This window comes from Saccopteryx bilineata, chromosome X (assembly GCF_036850765.1).
Source record: "Saccopteryx bilineata isolate mSacBil1 chromosome X, mSacBil1_pri_phased_curated, whole genome shotgun sequence".
NCBI classification, from domain to species: Eukaryota; Metazoa; Chordata; class Mammalia; order Chiroptera; family Emballonuridae; genus Saccopteryx; species Saccopteryx bilineata.
Genome location: NC_089502.1, coordinates 58,773,730 through 58,793,640, shown reverse-complemented (window position 1 = coordinate 58,793,640; position 19,911 = coordinate 58,773,730).

Genomic DNA, 19,911 nt, shown 5'->3' with positions numbered 1-19,911 from the left:
GGCTGGTTGGCTCAGTGGTAGAGCGTTGGCCTGGCGTGCAGAAGTCCTGGGTTCGATTCCTGGCCAGGGCACACAGGAGAAGTGCCCGTCTGCTTCTCCATCCCTCCCCCTTTCCTTCCTCTCTGTCTCTCTCTTCCCCTCCCACAGCCAAGGCTCCATTGGAGCAAAGATGGCCCGGGCGCTGGGGATGGCTCCTTGGCCTCTGCCCCAGGTGCTAGAGTGGCTCTGGTCGCAACAGAGCGACGCCCCGGAGGGGCAGAGCATCGACCCCTGGTGGGCAGTGCCAGGTGGATCCCGGTCGGGCGCATGCGGGAGTCTGTCTGACTGTCTCTCCCCATTTCCAGCTTCAGAAAAATACAAAAATAAATAAATAAATAAATTTTCTCTTTTTATCTTATTTCTCAGATTATTATTTTCCTATGTTCTCTTCCTTAATCTGTTCCTTAATTTTGATATTCCTTATGGTTCTCTCCTTGATGACCTTCTCACTCTATGTACACTCTTACAGTTTAAAATAATACCTATGCATCAATTATTTTCAAGTTTGTATTTACAAGTCCATTTAAGCTCTTGAATTTCAAAGCCGTATGAATATTTCTACCTGGATGTTCCTCAGAAATCTCAAATGCAACATGTTCTGCATCAAACTCTTCTTTTTTCAACAACCCTTTTTTCCACCTTACTTTCTTTTCTATATTTGTAATTTTGGTTGGTGGTTATATTAGTTTACTAGAGCTGCCATAATAAAATACCACAGACTAGGTAGTTTAAACAACAAAAATTTATGTTCTTACAGCTTCAAAGATTAGAAGTCCAAGATCAATTGGTTTCTTCTGAGGCTTCCCACCTCCTTGCCTTGTAGATGGCTTTTTGATTTTTACATGGAATTTTTCTTTTATGCATGTCTATGTCCTAATTCCTCTTCTTACAAGGAAACGTTATATTGGATTAGGATCCATTCATAAGACCTTATTTTTCCTTACTTACCTCTTTAAAGACTCTATCCCTAAATACAGTCATGTTCTAAGATAATGGATATTAAGATTTTAACATATAAAATTGGTGTGGGGGACACAACTCAGCCCATAACAGTGAAACCATCACCCACCCAGGTTCCAAAACAAGAAAAATGAGGTTTTCCTAGACTCCCTTCTTTTTTTCACATTTCCTTTATCAAATAAATCACCAAGTCTTATTGATTCAAAATTCTTACAGTTTTCAAATTTATTCTTTTTTCTCTATGTTGACTGCTAAAGCCTTAGTTTATGTTGCCATCTTCTGTGACAAGTCTTAAATCCATATCTCCAACCCACGCTGTTTTGTTAGGGCTCCAGACCCATGTGTTCATCTAACCTGCTGAACATATCCATTTAGAAAACCCACAAGCACCTCAAATACCAAACTGAATTAATTATCTGTCTTTTCAAACACACTCTTCCTTCTGTATAAGACACAATTAGTCTCTAGATTAGACACTTCCAAATGATCCTTGATTTCTTTCTTTGTTCACTCCCATGCCTAATCAATTATAAACTCTAGTCAATTTTGCTTCGAATTATCTCTCCAATCTTAATTGCCACTGCCTTAAAGATTTTCATAGAGCTACCTTTGTTATTGCATTAGAAGTCTCACTGACTTCTTTGTATTTGATCTGTTGCTTTCAAAGTGATCTTATTAAAACTCAAATGTAAGTATTATCTCTCTTTTGCTTAAAATCTTTCTGTGTCTATTAATGGTTTATAAAATCAAAGCTACTTATGGTAACATTATATCTACTTCATGATCTGTTCTCTCTTATCTCTCCAGACATGATTTTAGAAAATTTTCTCATTAGAGATGAAGCTAACTGGGACTTACACCTGGGCAGGGCTATGGAGCATGAACTTCTTCCATATTCTAATGTCTCGAAGGAAAATAATTTTCTAATTGTTGTAGACATGATCATAAATAAATTGATTATGCAAATTATGAGATATTATAAGTCATGGTTCTATTTGTTGTACAATTATTTAGCCAAGCTTTTTTTTTTAAAAAAAAAAAGAAAGAAAAGAGAGCAGTCTCATGGAAAAAGTTGTATATACTGTGTCAGGTGGTTCCTCGTCAACAATGTTACTCACACCATGCCCTTAATGTTTTCCTTACATTTTATTGATACTAAGCACCCTCTGCTTTTCCACATTAAGGTCATTTACACATGGTATACTCTGGATTCTCCTTCCTCCCCTTATCTACCTGGAAAATTAAATTTAGCTTTCAAAATGCTGCCTAGATCCGTGATGGCGAACCTATGACACATGTGTCAGCACTGACACGCGTAGCCATTTTCGATGACACGTGGCCTCATACCAGAGAAGTATGGGGCTGCATGCCGAGAAGGACATTTCGTCTTTGGCTCCTGCATGGCCAGGTGCAGTAGCCGAGGATAAAACATTTGCTGTAGTGTAGACACTCTGTGCCGGAGGTCTGTAGGCCAAAACAACAGAACTCCAGCACAGAGCATCTTGTTCTGGGACTTCTGGTTAGGCTGTTAGGGGATCTTTGACCTAGCTTCTGGCCGGCAGAGCAGGGAGCAGCAGAATGCCACAGGGGACGCATCTCTGGGGGCCCTGTGATCACCATTACCAGCAACCACATAACCACAGCAACCATCATCCAATCTACTGTTCTGGGGTGTCGTGGATTTCTAATTGACCATCATTACTGAAATAAGTGAGAGGGATGCTGGGAGAGGCCTGTGCGATGGGTGCCGTTTCCCGCCATTAGAAATAGTGGCAGCGGACGTCACGGAAATGGCGCCGTGAGAAGCACGTCCGACAGCTCTCCCCTAAATCACAACAAATTTATCAACTAGAAACAGAAAAATTTATCCTCGGAGCATTCCGGAGTTCCACACAAACTGATAGCGAAAGGACTGTTATCACTTGAATCTGAGAGACGAGGGTGTGGAGGAAGCTACCGCAGCGACGCTCATTCAAGCCGCCAGGGAGTGCGCCCGCGTGCTATCAATAAGACCACCCTCAGATGCCGATAAGAAAGAGGAAATCGAATATTATGGATACAAAAGAAAGAGAGGTAACACAAATAGATGTGGAAAAATCTATGGAGAAAAGACTTAACATATTGGAAGCCTTGGAGCTAAATGACAGAGAATTTAAAATAGAAATCTTAAAAATACTCAGAGATATACAAGAAAACACAGAAAGGCAATATAGGGAGATCAGAAAACAACTCAATGAACACAAAGAATATATTACCAAGGAAATTGAAACTATAAAAACAAATCGAACAGAAATGAAAAACTCAATTCACGAGCTGAAAAACGAGGTAACAAGCTTAGCTAACAGAACAGCCCAGATTGAAGATAGGATTAGTGAAATAGAAGACAAACAACTTGAGGCACAACAGAGAGAAGAAGAAAGAGACTCAAGAATAATAAAAAATGAGAAAGCCCTACAGGAATTGTCTGACTCCATCAGAAAGAATAACATAAGAATAATAGGTATATCAGAGGGAGAAGAGAAAGAAAATGGAATGGAGAATATACTCAAACAAATAATAGACGAGAACTTCCCAAGCCTATGGAAGGAACTAAAGTCTCAAATTCAAGAAGCAAACAGAACACCAAGTTTTCTTAACCCCAACAAACCCACTCCAAGGCACATCATAATAAAGATGACACAAACCAATGACAAAGAAAAAATTCTCAAGGCAGCCAGGGAAAAGAAGAGTACAACATATAAAGGAAGGCCTATTAGATTATCATCAGATTTCTCAGCAGAAACTCTACAAGCTAGAAGAGAGTGGACCCCAATATTTAAAGCCCTGAAAGAGAGGAACTTTCAGCCAAGAATACTATACCCATCAAAGCTATCCTTCAAGTATGAAGGAGATATAAAAACATTCACAAATACAGAAAAGATGAGAGAATTTATCAACAGAAAGCCCCCACTCCAGGAAATACTAAGGGGGGTTTTCCAACCAGATTCAAAGAACAAAAGAAAACAACACCACAAGTAACAGCTCCACCAAGAACACAATAAAACCAAACTTAAACTGTGACAACAAAGGAAAAAAAGGGGGGAGAGGATGGAGATTAACAGTAGCAAAGGATGATGAAGTGCAGAAATACTTATAAGATAGGGTACTACAATGAATATGGTAGGTACCCTTTTCATTACTTAATGGTAACCACCCTTAAAAAAACCACCACAAAAACACTTGACTTAAAAAAGGTAGTAACAGAGGAAAGAAGTATGGAACACAAACAAACAAAAACAAATGATAGAAAAACAAAAGAGAAGAATCAAACTAGATACAAAACTAACAGAAAGCAATTTATAAAATGGCAGTAGGGAACCCACAAGTGTCAATAATTACACTAAATGTAAATGGATTAAACTTACCAATAAAAAGACACAGAGTAGCAGAATGGATTAAAAAAGAAAATCCAACTATATGCTGCCTACAAGAAACACATCTAAGCAACAAGGATAAAAACAAATTCAAAGTGAAAGGCTGGAAAACAATACTCCAAGCAAACAACACCCAAAAAAAAGCAGGTGTACCAATACTCATATCTAATAATGCTGACTACAAGACAGAAAAAGTACTCAGAGACAAAAATGGTCATTTCATAATGATTAAGGGGAAGTTGAATCAAGAAGACATAACAATCCTTAATATATATGCACCAAACCAAGGAGCACCAAAATATATAAGACAGCTACTTATTGACCTTAAAACAAAAACTAACAAAAATACAATCATACTTGGAGACCTCAATACACCGCTGACGGCTCTAGATCGGTCATCCAAACAGAGAATCAATAAAGATATAGTGGCCTTAAACGAAATACTAGAACACCTGGATATGATAGACATCTACAGGACACTTCATCCCAAAGCGACAGAGTATACATTTTTCTCTAGTGTACATGGAACATTCTCAAGAATTGACCATATGTTGGGCCACAAAGACAATATCAGCAAATTTAGAAAAATTGAAATTGTACCAAGCATATTTTCTGATCATAAAGCCTTGAAACTAGAATTCAACTGCAAAAAAGAGGGAGAAAAACCCACAAAAATGTGGAAACTAAACAACATACTTCTAAAAAATGAATGGGTCAAAGAAGAAATAAGTGCAGAAATCAAAAGATATATACAGACAAATGAAAATGAAAATACGACATATCAGAATCTCTGGGATGCAGCAAAAGCAGTAATAAGAGGAAAGTTCATATCACTTCAGGCCTATATGAACAAACAAGAGAGAGCCGAAGTAAACCACTTAACTTCACACCTTAAGGAACTAGAAAAAGAAGAACAAAGACAACCCAAAACCAGCCGAAGAAAGGAGATAATAAAAATCAGAGCAGAAATAAATGAAATAGAGAACAGAAAAACTATAGAAAAAATCAATAAAACAAGGAGCTGGTTCTTTGAAAAGATCAACAAAATTGACAAACCCTTGGCAAGACTCACCAAGGAAAAAAGACACAGGACTCAAATAAATAAAATCCAAAATGAAAGAGGAGAGATCACCACAGACATCATAGAAATACAAAGAATTATTGTAGAATACTATGAAAAATTATATGCCACCAAATACAACAATCTAGAAGAAATGGATAAATTCCTAGAACAATACAACCTTCCTAGACTGAGTCATGAAGAAGCAGAAAGCCTAAACAGACCAATCAGCAGGGAGGAAATAGAAAAAACTATTAAAAATCTCCCCAAAAATAAAAGTCCAGGCCCAGACGGTTATACTAGTGAATTCTATCAAACATTCAAAGAAGACTTGGTTCCTATTCTACTGAAAGTCTTCCAAAAAATTGAAGAAGAAGCAATACTTCCAAACACATTTTATGAGGCCAACATAACCCTCATACCAAAACCTGGCAAGGATGGCACAAAGAAAGAAAACTACAGACCAATATCTCTAATGAATACAGATGCTAAAATACTAAACAAAATACTGGCAAACCGAATACAACAACATATTAAAAAAATAATACATCATGATCAAGTGGGATTCATCCCAGAATCTCAAGGATGGTTCAACATACGCAAAACGGTTAACGTAATACACCATATCAACAAAACAAAGAACAAAAACCACATGATCTTATCAATAGATGCAGAAAAGGCTTTTGATAAAATACAACACAATTTTATGTTTAAGACTCTCAACAAAATGGGTATAGAAGGAAAATATCTCAACATGATAAAGGCCATATATGATAAACCATCAGCCAACATCCTCTTAAACGGCATAAAACTGAGGACTTTCTACCTTAAATCAGGAACAAGACAGGGTTGTCCACTCTCTCCACTCTTATTCAACGTGGTGCTAGAAGTTCTGGCCAGAGCAATCAGACAAGACAAAGAAATAAAAGGCATCCATATCGGAAAAGAAGAAGTAAAGCTATCACTTTTTGCTGATGATATGATCCTATACATCGAAAACCCGAAGGACTCCACAAAAAGATTATTAGAAACAATAAACCAATACAGTAAGGTTGCAGGATACAAAATTAACATACAAAAGTCCATAGCCTTTCTATATGCCAACAATGAAATATTAGAAAACGAACTCAAAAAAATAATCCCCTTCACGATTGCAACAAAAAAAATAAAATACCTAGGAATAAACATAACAAAGAACGTAAAGGACCTATATAATGAAAATTACAAAGCATTGTTAAGGGAAATCAAAAAAGATACAATGAGATGGAAAAATATTCCTTGTTCTTGGATAGGAAGAATAAATATAATCAAAATGGCCATATTACCCAAAGCAATATACAAATTTAATGCAATTCCCATCAAAATCCCTATGAGATTTTTTAAAGAAATGGAACAAAAAATCATCAGATTTATATGGAACTATAAAAAACCCCGAATAGCCAAAACAATCCTAAGGAAAAAGAATGAAGCTGGGGGCATTACAATACCTGACTTTAAACTATATTATAGGGCCACGATAATCAAAACAGCATGGTATTGGCAGAAAAATAGACACTCAGACCAATGGAACAGAATAGAAAGCCCAGAAATAAAACCACATATATATGGTCAAATAATCTTTGATAAAGGGGCCAACAACACACAATGGAGAAAAGAAAGCCTCTTCAACAAATGGTGTTGGGAAAACTGGAAAGCCACATGCAAAAGAATGAAACTCGACTACAGCCTGTCCCCGTGTACTAAAATTAATTCAAAATGGATCAAAGACCTAAATATAAGACCTGAAACAATAAAGTACATAGAAGAAGACATAGGTACTAAAATCATGGACCTGGGTTTTAAAGAACATTTTATGAACTTGACTCCAATGGCAAGAGAAGTGAAGGCAAAGATAAATGAATGGGACTACATCAGAATTAAAAGTTTTTGCTCAGCAAGAGAAACTGATATCAAAATAAACAGACAGCCAACTATATGGGAACTGATATTTTCAAACGACAGCTCAGATAAGGGCCTAATATCCAAAATTTACAAAGAACTCATAAAACTCAACAACAAACAAACAAGCAATCCAATAAAAAAATGGGAAGAGGACATGAACAGACACTTCTCCCAGGAAGAGATACAAATGGCCAACAGATATATGAAAAGATGCTCAGCTTCATTAGTTATTAGAGAAATGCAAATCAAAACTACAATGAGATACCACCTCACCCCTGTTAGATTAGCTATTATCAACAAGACGGGTAATAGCAAATGTTGGAGAGGCTGTGGAGAAAAAGGAACCCTCATTCACTGTTGGTGGGACTGTAAAGTAGTACAACCATTATGGAGGAAAGTATGGTGGTTCCTCAAAAAACTGCAAATAGAACTACCTTATGACCCAGCAATCCCTCTACTGGGTATATACCCCAAAACCTCAGAAACATTGATACGTGAAGACACATGTAGCCCCATGTTCATTGCAGCACTGTTCACAGTGGCCAAGACATGGAAACAACCAAAAAGCCCTTCAATAGAAGACTGGATAAAGAAGATGTGGCACATATACACTATGGAATACTACTCAGCCATAAGAAATGATGACATCAGATCATTTACAGCAAAATGGTGGGATCTTGATAACATTATAAGGAGTGAAATAAGCAAATCAGAAAAAAACAAGAACTACATGATTCCATACATTGGTGGAACATAAAAATGAGACTAAGAGACATGGACAAGAGTGTGGTGGTTACCAAGGGTGGAGGGGGAGGGAGGACATGGGAGGGAGGGAGGGAGAGAGTTAGGGGGAGGGGGAGGGGCACAGAGAACTAGATAGAGGGTGATGGAGGACAATCTGACTTTGGGCAAGGGGTTTGCAACATAATTTGATGACAAAATAACCTAGACATGTTTTCTTTGAATATATGTACCCTGATTTATTAATGTCATCCCATTACCATTAATAAAAATTTATTAAAAAAAAAAAAAAAGAAAAGAAATAGTGGCAGCCATCTTAATTTACATAAGATGCAACTTGCAGAATTTCAAGACAGCATCTGGGCTCAGGTGTTTGTTGACTTGAGGTCAAAACTTGAGAATCTGGAAAGGTGCTGCTTGGAGAATCAAGAGGAGTGCCACTACGAACAGGAAATTTGGAGTGCCTGGAATCGATTACCAGACACTTTTAGCACCCTGAAAAATATAGCAATGGCTTTACTCAGTTTTTCCCTCTATGTACTTTTGTGAGACCTTATTCTCAGCATTAAATAATATCAAAACCAACAAAAGAAACAGATTGACAGATGAAGTTAGTAGCGCTTGCCTGGGCTTGAAGTGTACAAAATACCAACCTTCAATTGAAGATTTAGCCAATGAAATTCAGCAACAAAAAAGTCACTAATAGGCAGTTTAGTTAAAGAATTCCCCCTCACTTATCTTAGTTCACGGCACGCCACACAAGTTAAATAATATCAAGACCAACAAAAGAAACTGACTGGCAGATGAACAAAGAAGTCACTAAGCAGGTAAGTTAAATAATTAGTTTTTGGTTTATTAAATACAGTTATATATTACAGTTATACATTTTTTGTTATTTAAACTATAAATATCGCGAAATTATGGTTTTTTTTTTCTTGAAGTGACACACCACCCAAGTTATGCTCGGTTTTTTGATGAATTTTGACACACCAAGCTCAAAAGATTGCCCATCACTGGCCTAGATGTTACCAGTTCTTGAAACCCTTCCCTGATCTCATCTCTACCACTTCATTGAATTTATCACCTTTTCCCTTGTTCTATTTTTATATTTTGTTCATACTTCAAATGTTTCACTTATACCACATTATAATTAGTTTTATGTGTTTTCCTCTTGAAAAGACATTAAGATCCTTTTACACATGCCTTATTTGTTAAAAAGATTGAATTAAAACAGAGGTCAAAACAATGTACTCTATAAGCATAAAGGAAGGAGTGATTAATTCTGATTCAGGAGAGCAAAAAAAAAAATGGCACAAAGCACATGAAATTTTAGTAGACTGTTGTTCATTTTTTAGTATTGTTTATTCGGTGTTCTCTCTGTGGCAGACACTGATATAGGGGCTGGATACATATTTAGTAGTGGACAAGACAAACTCCATCCTTGACACTATAAAGCTCAGAGTCTAGTTGGAGAGATAGATGTTAAACTAAAAGGAGAAAATCCTGTAAATAAATACAAAATATAAATTATAAAACAAGAGAAAAAGGAAAAGTTTAAGGTGTATGAAAGTATCTAATTTGGATTGAGGGATCAAGGAAGTCTATGTGGGGAGATATCCCTTAAGCTTAGACCAGAATAATGAGTAGAATTTAGGCAGTGAAGAGTGGGCAAAAGATGATTCCAGGCAGAAAGAATAGCACATGGAAATGTTTTGAAGCAGAAAAAAAATTGTGTTTGAAGAGTAAAGGTATGGTTTTAATACAATGAATGAGTAGAAGAGTTGATTGAGATGAAACTGAAGAGCTGAGAAAGAACTATATCACATAGAGTTGTATCTATTAAGAATGGTTTAACTGCATGTGACAGAAAACAAATTATGGTGGTTTAACAAAATAAAGAGTTTATTTTCTTGACATAATGGAGCCTCAATGTCAGCACTCTAGGGCTCATGCAAGTTTCATCTTTTTGTTTTGTGATCTTTTGAGCATGGCTTCCTTCTTCATGCTTCTAAGATGGTTGTTACACTTCCAGGCAAGAATGCAAAGGGAGAGAATGCAAAGGGCAAAAGACATGTAATTACTGAGTCTGTCTCTTTCCATCAGGAAAGTTACAGTTGTCCTGGAAGCCCTATTTTATATATTTTGCTTATCTTATTGGCCAGAACTGGATTGGATGGCCACCTGTAGCTATAATGGAGGCTGAGAATGTTTTATTTTCAACTCTTCCTTTTACTAATTCTAAGAAAATCCTGATTTTGTTTTAGAAGGGGGAAACATTGAGTAGGAAACTCACAGTTTCTGTCACAAGGGCCTGGGAAAAGGCTTGAAGTTTATTCTAAGAACAATTGGAATTCACTGAAGGGTTTTAAGCAGGGAGGATATACAGTTTATTTTATATTTATTAGCATCCCTCTGGCTGTTGTAAGAAGAATAAATTGTAGAAATGTAGGAATTATGAAAGGTTGACAAGTTAAGAGCTAATTGCAAGATATGATGAAAGCTTAGCATGCGAAAGTGGTAGTGGAGATAGAGAGAAGTAGGCATATTTCAGATAAATTTTTGAAGTAGCATGTATTTGGTGATAGATTACATATACAGGGTGAGAGAAAGGGAGGAATAAAAAATGATTCATTGTTTCTGGTTTATGCATTAGAGTGGAGAATGGTACCATTGGTTGGGATTAGTAAACACAGGTGAAGACCAGTTTAGGGTGATGAGTATGGTTTTGTACATGTTGAATTTGAGGTGTATATGAAGAATACAAGAGGAGATGCCTTGTTGGCAGTTGAGCAGATGTGTCTGGAGCTAAGAAGAAAGGTATGGAGTGAAAACATACATTTCGGAGGCATTTGCTTATAAAGAGTATTCAAAGCTATGGTAGGTGATGACATAGTTTAGAGAGTGCAGAATAGAAAGAGAAAGAGGTGGAAGACTGAGTCTTGGGGAATCTTCATGGTTATTTATTTACAAACATACTTTTAGAATGACTTTCAGGTTTTTGTGGGGAAAAAAAGAGAGATACATACTCATTATAAAAAAACAAGCAGCCTGCCCTGGCCGGTTGGCTTAGTGGTAGAGCGTTGGCCTGGCGTGCAGGAGTCTTGGGTTCGATTCCTGGCCAGGGCACACAGGAGAAGCACCCATCTGCTTCTCCACCCCTCCCCCTCTTCTTCCTCTCTGTATCTCTCTTCCCCTCCCGCAGCCAAGGCTCCATTGGAGCAAAGTTGGCCCGGGCGCTGAAGATGGCTCTGTGGCCTCTGCCTCAGGCACTAGAATGGCTCTGGTCGCAACAGAACAACGCCCCAGATGGGCAGAGCATCGCCCCCTGGTGGGCAAGTCGGGTGGATCCCAGTCAGGCGCATGCAGGAGTCTGTCTGACTGCCTCCACATTTCCAACTTCAGAAAAATACAAAAAAAAAAAAAAAAAAAAGCAGCCTGACCTGGAGGTGGTGCAGTGCATAGAGCATCAGACTGGGATACGGAGGACTCAGGTTCGAGACCCCGAGGTCGCCAGCTTGAGCATGGGCTCATCTGGTTTGTGCAAAGCTCACCAGCTTGAACCCAAGGTTGCTGGCTCCAGCAAGGGGTAACATGGTCTGCTGTAGCCCACGGTCAAGGCACATATGAGAAAGCAATCAATGAACAACTAAGGTATCACAACAAAAAACTGATTGATGCTTCTCATTTCTCTTCATTCCTGTCTGTCCCTATCTATCCCTCTCTCTGTCTCTGTAAGAAAAATAAAAAAATAAAAAAAAATATATTAAAAAAACAAGCAATATAAAAAAATACAGAAAAAATGTGAAAAACTCTCCAAATCTTCACCAAAAGAGATAACCATTATTATTCCTCAGTTTTCTTATCTGAATAAATAAGAACAAAAATAGTACCCCTTTAGTGATAATTGTGATAACTTAATGGGATAATCCATTGGTTATCTTGCTACCTTGCAGAGAATAAACCCTTCATAAACATTACCTGCTAAGATTAAGAAATATTCTGGACATTACTTATATTATTCAGGATTACTAAGTGTATAGATAGAAAAAATTTAATAGTGATACTATATATACTATTTTAAAAAGTATAACATTTTTATTCAGTGAGAGGAGTGGAGGCAGAGATAAACTCCCACATGCACCTCAACCCGAGATCTACCCTGGCAAGCCCACTAGGGGGTGATGCTCTGCCTTTCTGGGACCATGCTCAGAACCACTGGAGGAGGAGACCTTGGAGCCAACCTCCGCTTCCAGAGCCAACTCGGTCCTATCGAGTCATGGCTGTAAGAAGGGAAGAGAGAAAGCGAGAAAGAGAGAGAGAGAGAGAGAGAGAGAGAGAGAGAGGAGTGAGAAGGAGCAGAGTGGAGAAGCAGGTGGGCCCTTCCTTGTGCCTTGACCGGGAAACGAACCAGAAGCATCCACATGCCGGGCCAATGCTTTACCACTGAACCAACTGGCCAGGGCCTAAGAAGTATAACATTTTAAATGATTGAATTAAAGTGAAGAAAAATCAAAGTGAAAGTAAAGAAATTTATATACTTCAGATGTTTTTTACCCCTCAAGAGATGTAGTCCTTGAAAGACTATTTTAAAGTTAAGATCAAAGATTTGTAAAAGAGATTGTAGGCATTATACTTTTATCTCTATGTTTCAATTTTTTATAGCACCGTTTGATTCGCTAAGTGGTTAGTTAACAACATGGGTCCTGGGGATAGCTTGCTTCAAATCAGTTCTATGACTTAGTAGCTATAAGATGGGTAAATTATTGAATTTCTGTGTTCCTTAGTTTTCTCATTTCTAGAATGAGGATGAATCCCCTTGTACTTTCCCTCTCATATCCTGATTTTTGTTAGCTATATTGTCATTTTACCTTCTCATATTCTATAACTTTGACTTTTTTTTCCACCTAGAATTCTCTAAGTTGTTTGGTCTTGGTTCTGTGTTTAAACGAATTCAATGCTTACTGTTATTAGTATTTTTATCACATTTTTTTCTGTTACAAAAGTGCATCTTCACTGGCTTTTTTCTTTGTTCCTTGAAGGCTGAGTTCTTTATTTTTCTATATCCCTTTCTTGTCTAGATTTTATCACCTACTAGTTTTTTTTTAAGTGAAGCACTTATAAGTTACATTTCTTGATCTTTTTTATGCTTGAGAATATCTGTCTGTTGAAGGGCAAAACATAGGATACAAAATTCTTGAGTCACACTTTGGTTCCTACAGGAGTTTGTTGATATTGCTCAATGGTTTTTTTGTCATTGTGGGTTATACTGATTTTTAAACTACGACCTCTCCTTTTATCCTTTGGATGGCCATATTTTATTGCAGAAATTCCAGCATTAGAAGTCAGATGATGAAGAATGAAGAGCTGGCAAATAAAATTTAAAATGGGAAGAAAACACTGAGGTGTCACAGAAGCCAAGAGAAGGGTGTGTTTAACAAAGAAAGCAGTGGTGAACTCTGTCAAAGCTTCTGCAAGGTTAAAAGGTTGTGGAAAGTAGGATTTGGATGGAGGAAATGTGGAAGAGCATTCTTGGCTGCAAGAATAAAATAAGCAAACCTATAGGTGTTTCAGTAAGTGTTTGGGATGTGGGAGTACTGAGTATTCCATTGTAGATGGAATATTGATTGCATGGGAGAGATGAAATTACAACAGATCAAGTTATTCAGATCTTTTTTCTTTCTTCATGCTGCCTTATTTTTTTCTTCTTTTCCCTTCTGTCTCTCCACCTAGCTCTTTGCTTTCTCCTTTAGTGTCATCCATAGTTCTCTATTTTTTCTTTGGAATAAAAGGAATTGGCTTCTTAGTGATGTTTTTTCCATAATTCAAGTAATAAATTCAATAAATATTGAACATTGAATGGAAATACTGGTGTATATAAAACAGTATAGTGGAAGAGACATGTAAGCCAAAGATCACAGCTCAATGTGGTAAGTGCTATTTCACAGTAAGTAGTACAGGGTGCTTGGGAGTACAAGAAAGGCACCTGATTTAGCTTTTCAAGTTTATAGGGAGGGAACGAGGACTCGGGATAGCTTCTGAGAGAAAGTGATGAAGAAATCAAGACTTGTAAGTTCAATATTCAGGCAAAAGTGTTGGCAGAGACAATGGTCCAAGCAGAGGAAAATCATAGACAAACTTTTGAAAATGTGAAAGAGAATGGAGTGGTTGAGCAATTGAAAGAATTTTAGTGTGGAAGGAATGTTTAAATATTTTTTCATTACAAAAGAAGTGTATTCCCACTGGTAAATAATCCATCGAAAATAAGAAGTAAGAAAATAAAAGTTTTTCCTCACTTCTACAAGTTTTCAGTATTAATTACTACTAACAGTTTTATGAGTATTATTTTATATTCTTTACAATTCAAGTGAAAATACACACTCACATATATATGTGTAGATTGTTAACCGTTTTTAAAATATACAATCTTATAAAACATTTATATGATTGTCTGCTGCTTGATCTTGCCACTTAAAAATGTCTTAGACATATTTTTTAAACATCCTTTCCTGTTATACAAGAACTCATTCTTTTTTTAATTGACTTGATTGTGGTGACACTAGTTAACAAATTTGTACAGGTTTCAGGTTCACAACTCTTCAGTACACCTTCTGTACACTGTATTGTGTGAAGAACTCATTTGCTATAGCTAAAAATAACATTATATATACTATAGAATGTATTGTAATTTAACTGGTTATCTATTGATTAATTTTGGTTATGTCTAGTTTTTTGATAGTATAAAGAATGCTGTATAAACTCATGAGTACATTAGAAATATTTTTGTCCACTTCTGCAAGCATTTCTGTAGAATAGACTCTTGATGAGATATATTAGTTTTCCAAGACTGCCATAAATAACGACAAACTTGGTGGCTTAAAACAAAAGAAATTTATTCTCTCACAGGTCTTCTTTGCCTTTTCCTAGCTTTTCATGGCTCTGAGTTATCCTTGGCATTTCTTGGTTTGTAGCTGTATCATTGCAATCTCTGCTTCTGTCTTTACATGGCCGTCTTCTTTCTGTGTGGATTTGTGTATCTCCAAATCTCTCTTATTTTATAACAGTCATTATATTTAGGCTTGAAAAAATTAAATCTCATTTTAACTGTAGTCCTGCTAGTATGTCTTCTGCAAATTGCTTGTTAGTGCCACTTGCCCAATTCTATTGTTCTTTTAATTTGATCCTTTTACTGAAATATAATTCACATACCATAAAAATACACAATTTAAAATTGTACAATTCAGTGAGTTTTAGTATATTCAAGAGTTGTAAAACCATCATCACTAATTCCAGAACAGCTTTATCACCCCCCAAAAGAAACCCAAAAGAATGGATAAAGCCATTACCAATCACATTCCGTTTGTCCCTTCTCACTGCTTCTGACAACCGCTTATTTACTTTTTGTCTTTATACATTGGCTTATTCTGGATGTTGTATATAAATGGGATTATATGTTAAGGAAAATTTTGCATTTTACTTCTTTTATTTAGCATAATGGTTTCAAGTTTCATCTACATTGCAATATGTATAAGCTTTCCATTCTTCTTTATAGCCTAACAATATTCTATTGCATGAAAATACTACATCATGTTTTATCATTCATCAGCAGATAGACATTTGGTTTATTTCCACTTTTTGGTTATTATGAATAATGTTGCTATGAGGACATTTATGTACAAGCTTTTGTGTGAACATCTATTTTAAAATTCCCAATAAATATATACCTGGGAGTGGATTTTCTGGGTCATTTGGTAACTCTATGTTTAACTTTTTGAGGAAAAACCAAACTGTTTTCCACAGTGGCCACATCATTTACATTCTCACCAGCAATGTATGAGGGTTTCAATTTCTCCATATCCTTGCCAAGAATTGTTATTGTTCTGTTTTTTAAATTACAGCCATCTTAGTGGGTATAAAGTGGTATACTACTGTGGTTTTGATTTGCATTTTCCTAATCATTATCAATGTTTTGCACTTTGTTCATGGGCTCGTTAGCCAGTTGTATATCTTTTTTAATGTCTATTTGAACCTTAATTATTAAATTGGGTTATTTGTGTTTTTATTAATGTGTTTTTAGTGATTTTTGTATATATTCTGGATACAGATTTTTTTGTTAAGCATATGATTCACAAATATTTTCTCCCATTCTATGGGTAGCCTTATTAATTCTTGATAGTATACTTTGATAAAAAATTTAATTTTGATGAATTCCAACTTATATATTGTTTGTTGTTTATACTTTTTGTGTCCTATGTAAAATTTTATTGCCAAATCCAAGGCCATGAAGATTTATTCCTCTATTTTCTTCTAAGAGTTTTATAATTTTAATTATTACATTTAAGCCTTTCATCTATTTTGAGTTAGTTTTGTATGTGGTGTGAAGTAAGGATCCAAATTCATTTTTTTGCATGTAGATATCCAGTTTTCACAGCACTCTTTATTAAAAAGGGTGTTTTTGCCCATTGAATTGACTAGGAACCCTTGTCAAAAATCAATTGACCATAAAAGTTTGGGTTTATTTCTGCACTCTTGGTTTCATTCCATTGGTCTATATGCTTATCTTTTTTATTTTTTAACTTAAATCCTTTTATTTATTAATTATTAGAAAGGAGAGAGAGAGAGAGAGAGAGAGAGAGAGAGAGAGAGGAGAAGCAGGAAGCAACAACTCATAGTAATTGCTTCCTGTATGTGCCTTGACCAGGAAAGCCCAGGGTTTCAACCTAGCGACCTCAGTGTTCCATATTGATGCTTTAACCACTGTGCCAGCACAGGTCAGGCTATATGCCTAGCCTTTATGCCAGTTTCACACTGTTTTTATTACTTAGCTTTATAGTAATTTTTAAAAGAATCAGAAAGTGTGAGTCCTCCAACTTTGTTCTTGTTTTCAAGGTTGTTTTGGCTATTATGGGTTTCTTACATTTTCATATAGATTTTAAGATCAGCCTTCAATATCTGCCACAGATGTAGATGGAACTTTGATGGGAATTTCTTTGAATCTGCAGATCAATGTGGGGAGTATTGCCTTCTTAATAGTAATTCTTCCAATTCATGAACATGCAATTATGTCTTTTCATTTATTTATTTAGGTCTTCTATAAAGTCTTCCAATTATGTTTTCTAGTTTCCAATGTACAATCTTACACTTCTTTTGTTAAATTTATTCCTAAGATTTTTTATGCTATTATAAATGGAATTGTTTTTTTTTTTTAAATTTCATTTTGGACCATTCATTGCTAGTATGTAGAAATATAAGTGATTTTTATATATTGATCTTATATCTTCAACCTTTGCTGATCTTGTTAATTAGATCCAATAAGTTTTAAATGAATTATTTAAATTTTTTCACTATTGAATATGTTATCTGCAAATAAAGTTTTAGTCTTTCTTTCTAATTCTGATTCCTTTTAATTTTATTTCTTTGCCTAATTTTCTTGGCTAGATCTTCTAGTAGAACTATTGGGTTTGTAAAATCAGTTTTAGACATGCTGAGTTAGATATGGTTGGGCACTACAGAAGTGGAGAAGTCAATAGGTGAATGACTATTCAGGTCAGAAAAGAACTATGGCCTGAAGATTGAGATTTAGTAGATGTGAATATAGAGATGTTAATTGAAGCCCCTTGAAAATATGACCTTGCCAAGAAAGAATGCTTGAAATGAGAAGAAGGGCTAGAACAGAGATGAATATTTCTTAAAGAATGGGAATAAGAAGATGAGATCAGAAAGTAAAATTGAGTAGCCACTGCCAGAAAATTGAGTTAAGTCATGAAAGCATGGTGTCATGGAAGTCAAGGGAAGAAAGTTTTAAAAAAGTGGAAGTGGCCTGACCAGGCAATGATGCAGTAGATAAAGCATCAGCCTGAGATACTGAAGACCCAAGTTTGAAACCCCAAGGTCACCAGCTTGAGCATGGGATCATAGACATAACCTTATTCCTGGGTTCAGTTTCTGGTCAGGGTATACAGAAACTACCATCTGCTTTGCCATTCCTATCCCCCTTTTCTCTCTCTCTCTCTCTCTCTCTCTCTCTCTCTCTCTGTCTTATCCCCTTCTGTAGCCATGTCTCAAATGAGCAAGTTGGCCCTGGGTGCTGAGGTTGGCTCCGTTGTCTTGCCTCTGGTGCTAAAAATAGCTTGGTTGCTGAGCAGCAGAGCAGTGACCCCAGTTAGGCAGAGAGCATCAGCCCCAGATGGAGGTAGCCAGGTGAATCCTGGTTGAGGTGTATGTAGGAGTCTGTGTCTCTGCCTCCCTGCTTCTCACTTGATAAAAAAGGAAGCAATCAATGAACAACTAAGGTGACACAACTATGAATTTATACTTCTTATCTTTCTCCTTTCTTGTCTGCCTTGTCTCTCTCTCTCACTAAAAAAACAAACTGAAGTGCTAATTAGTTTAGAGCATATTAAATGTTTCAAATTCTGCTGGAAAGCTTAGTAAAATAATGTCTAGGTCAGGGGTCCCCAAACTAAGGCCCGCAGGCCGCATGTGGCCCCCTGAGGCCATTTATCCAGCCCCCGCTGCACTTCCAGAAGGAGCACCTCTTTCATTGGTGGTCAGTGAGAGGAGCATAGTTCCCATTGAAATACTGGTCAGTTTGTTGATTTAAATTTACTTGTTCTTTATTTTAAATATTGTATTTGTTCCTGTTTTTTGTTTTTTTTTGTTTTTTTTTTTTACTTTAAAATAAGATATGTGCAGTGTTCATAGGGATTTGTTCATAGTTTTTTTTTATAGTCCGGCCCTCCAATTGTCTGAGGGACAGTGAACTGGCCCCCTGTGTAAAAAGTTTGGGGACCCCTGGTCTAGGTTATAACAGAGAACAGACCTACCCAAACGAGATTTTGGTTATAACAACATGAGTTTTTTTGATATCTTTGTGTACATGGGTATGTACCTTCATAGTAAGTTTACTAAATGTCAAACATTCTGTTATGTTACCAATGTTTGGCTGAGACAATGGTGCTTGTCTTCTGTAGGTTACTGCATGATGCTAAGGTGTTTCATTAGTTAGATTCCATCTTTCTATATGTTTCAGCCCCTGAAGTCAAGACTCCTTGCTTTCAGTCCATTCTATAACTCCTTTGATCAGTAACTACATCAATTTACAAAAAAAGAAAGCTGACAGGTAGAAACTGATCATCTAATCCAAGTTTCCAGGTTCTCTGTAAAATGACTGACCTGTATTAAACAATATCTAAACCCATTCTTAGGTAGCTAACTGCATTTCATACTTTTTAACTTTACGCTTCTTTCAGTTTTTCTTTGTGTGCTGTCTTCTGTCTTGACCAACCAGTTAGTCTCTTTTTTTACTTCTTTATTTATTTCATGTGCTAATTAACAGAGTGTGTTCTCTTCTATTGATCACAGGATCAAGAAAAGTTAGGACTAAAATGACCTTACAGATTTTCTGCTCAAATCTTTATTTTTACAGATAGGAAAACTGAAGTCCAGAGTTATGAAACTACTTGCTCAAAGTGACACAGCTAGTTAATGACCCATTTAGGATCAGCCCCTGGGCCTCCTGTTTTCTTTTGCAGGGCTCTGTCCATTATAACAGAAATAGTTATCCCCAGAGAAGATAAAGTAATAATTTTTCATATGTTCTTTAAGTAGGACCAAGTCTGGAGTGCAAAAGGAAGAACTGAAGGAAAATAGTGAGTTTCTTTTTAAGCTTAGTCTGTTAAAGAGATTTAACTTTCAACCACTATATTACTTTTCATTTTTTCCTCCTTCTTTGCCAGAAACAATAAAATGATTGCTGTG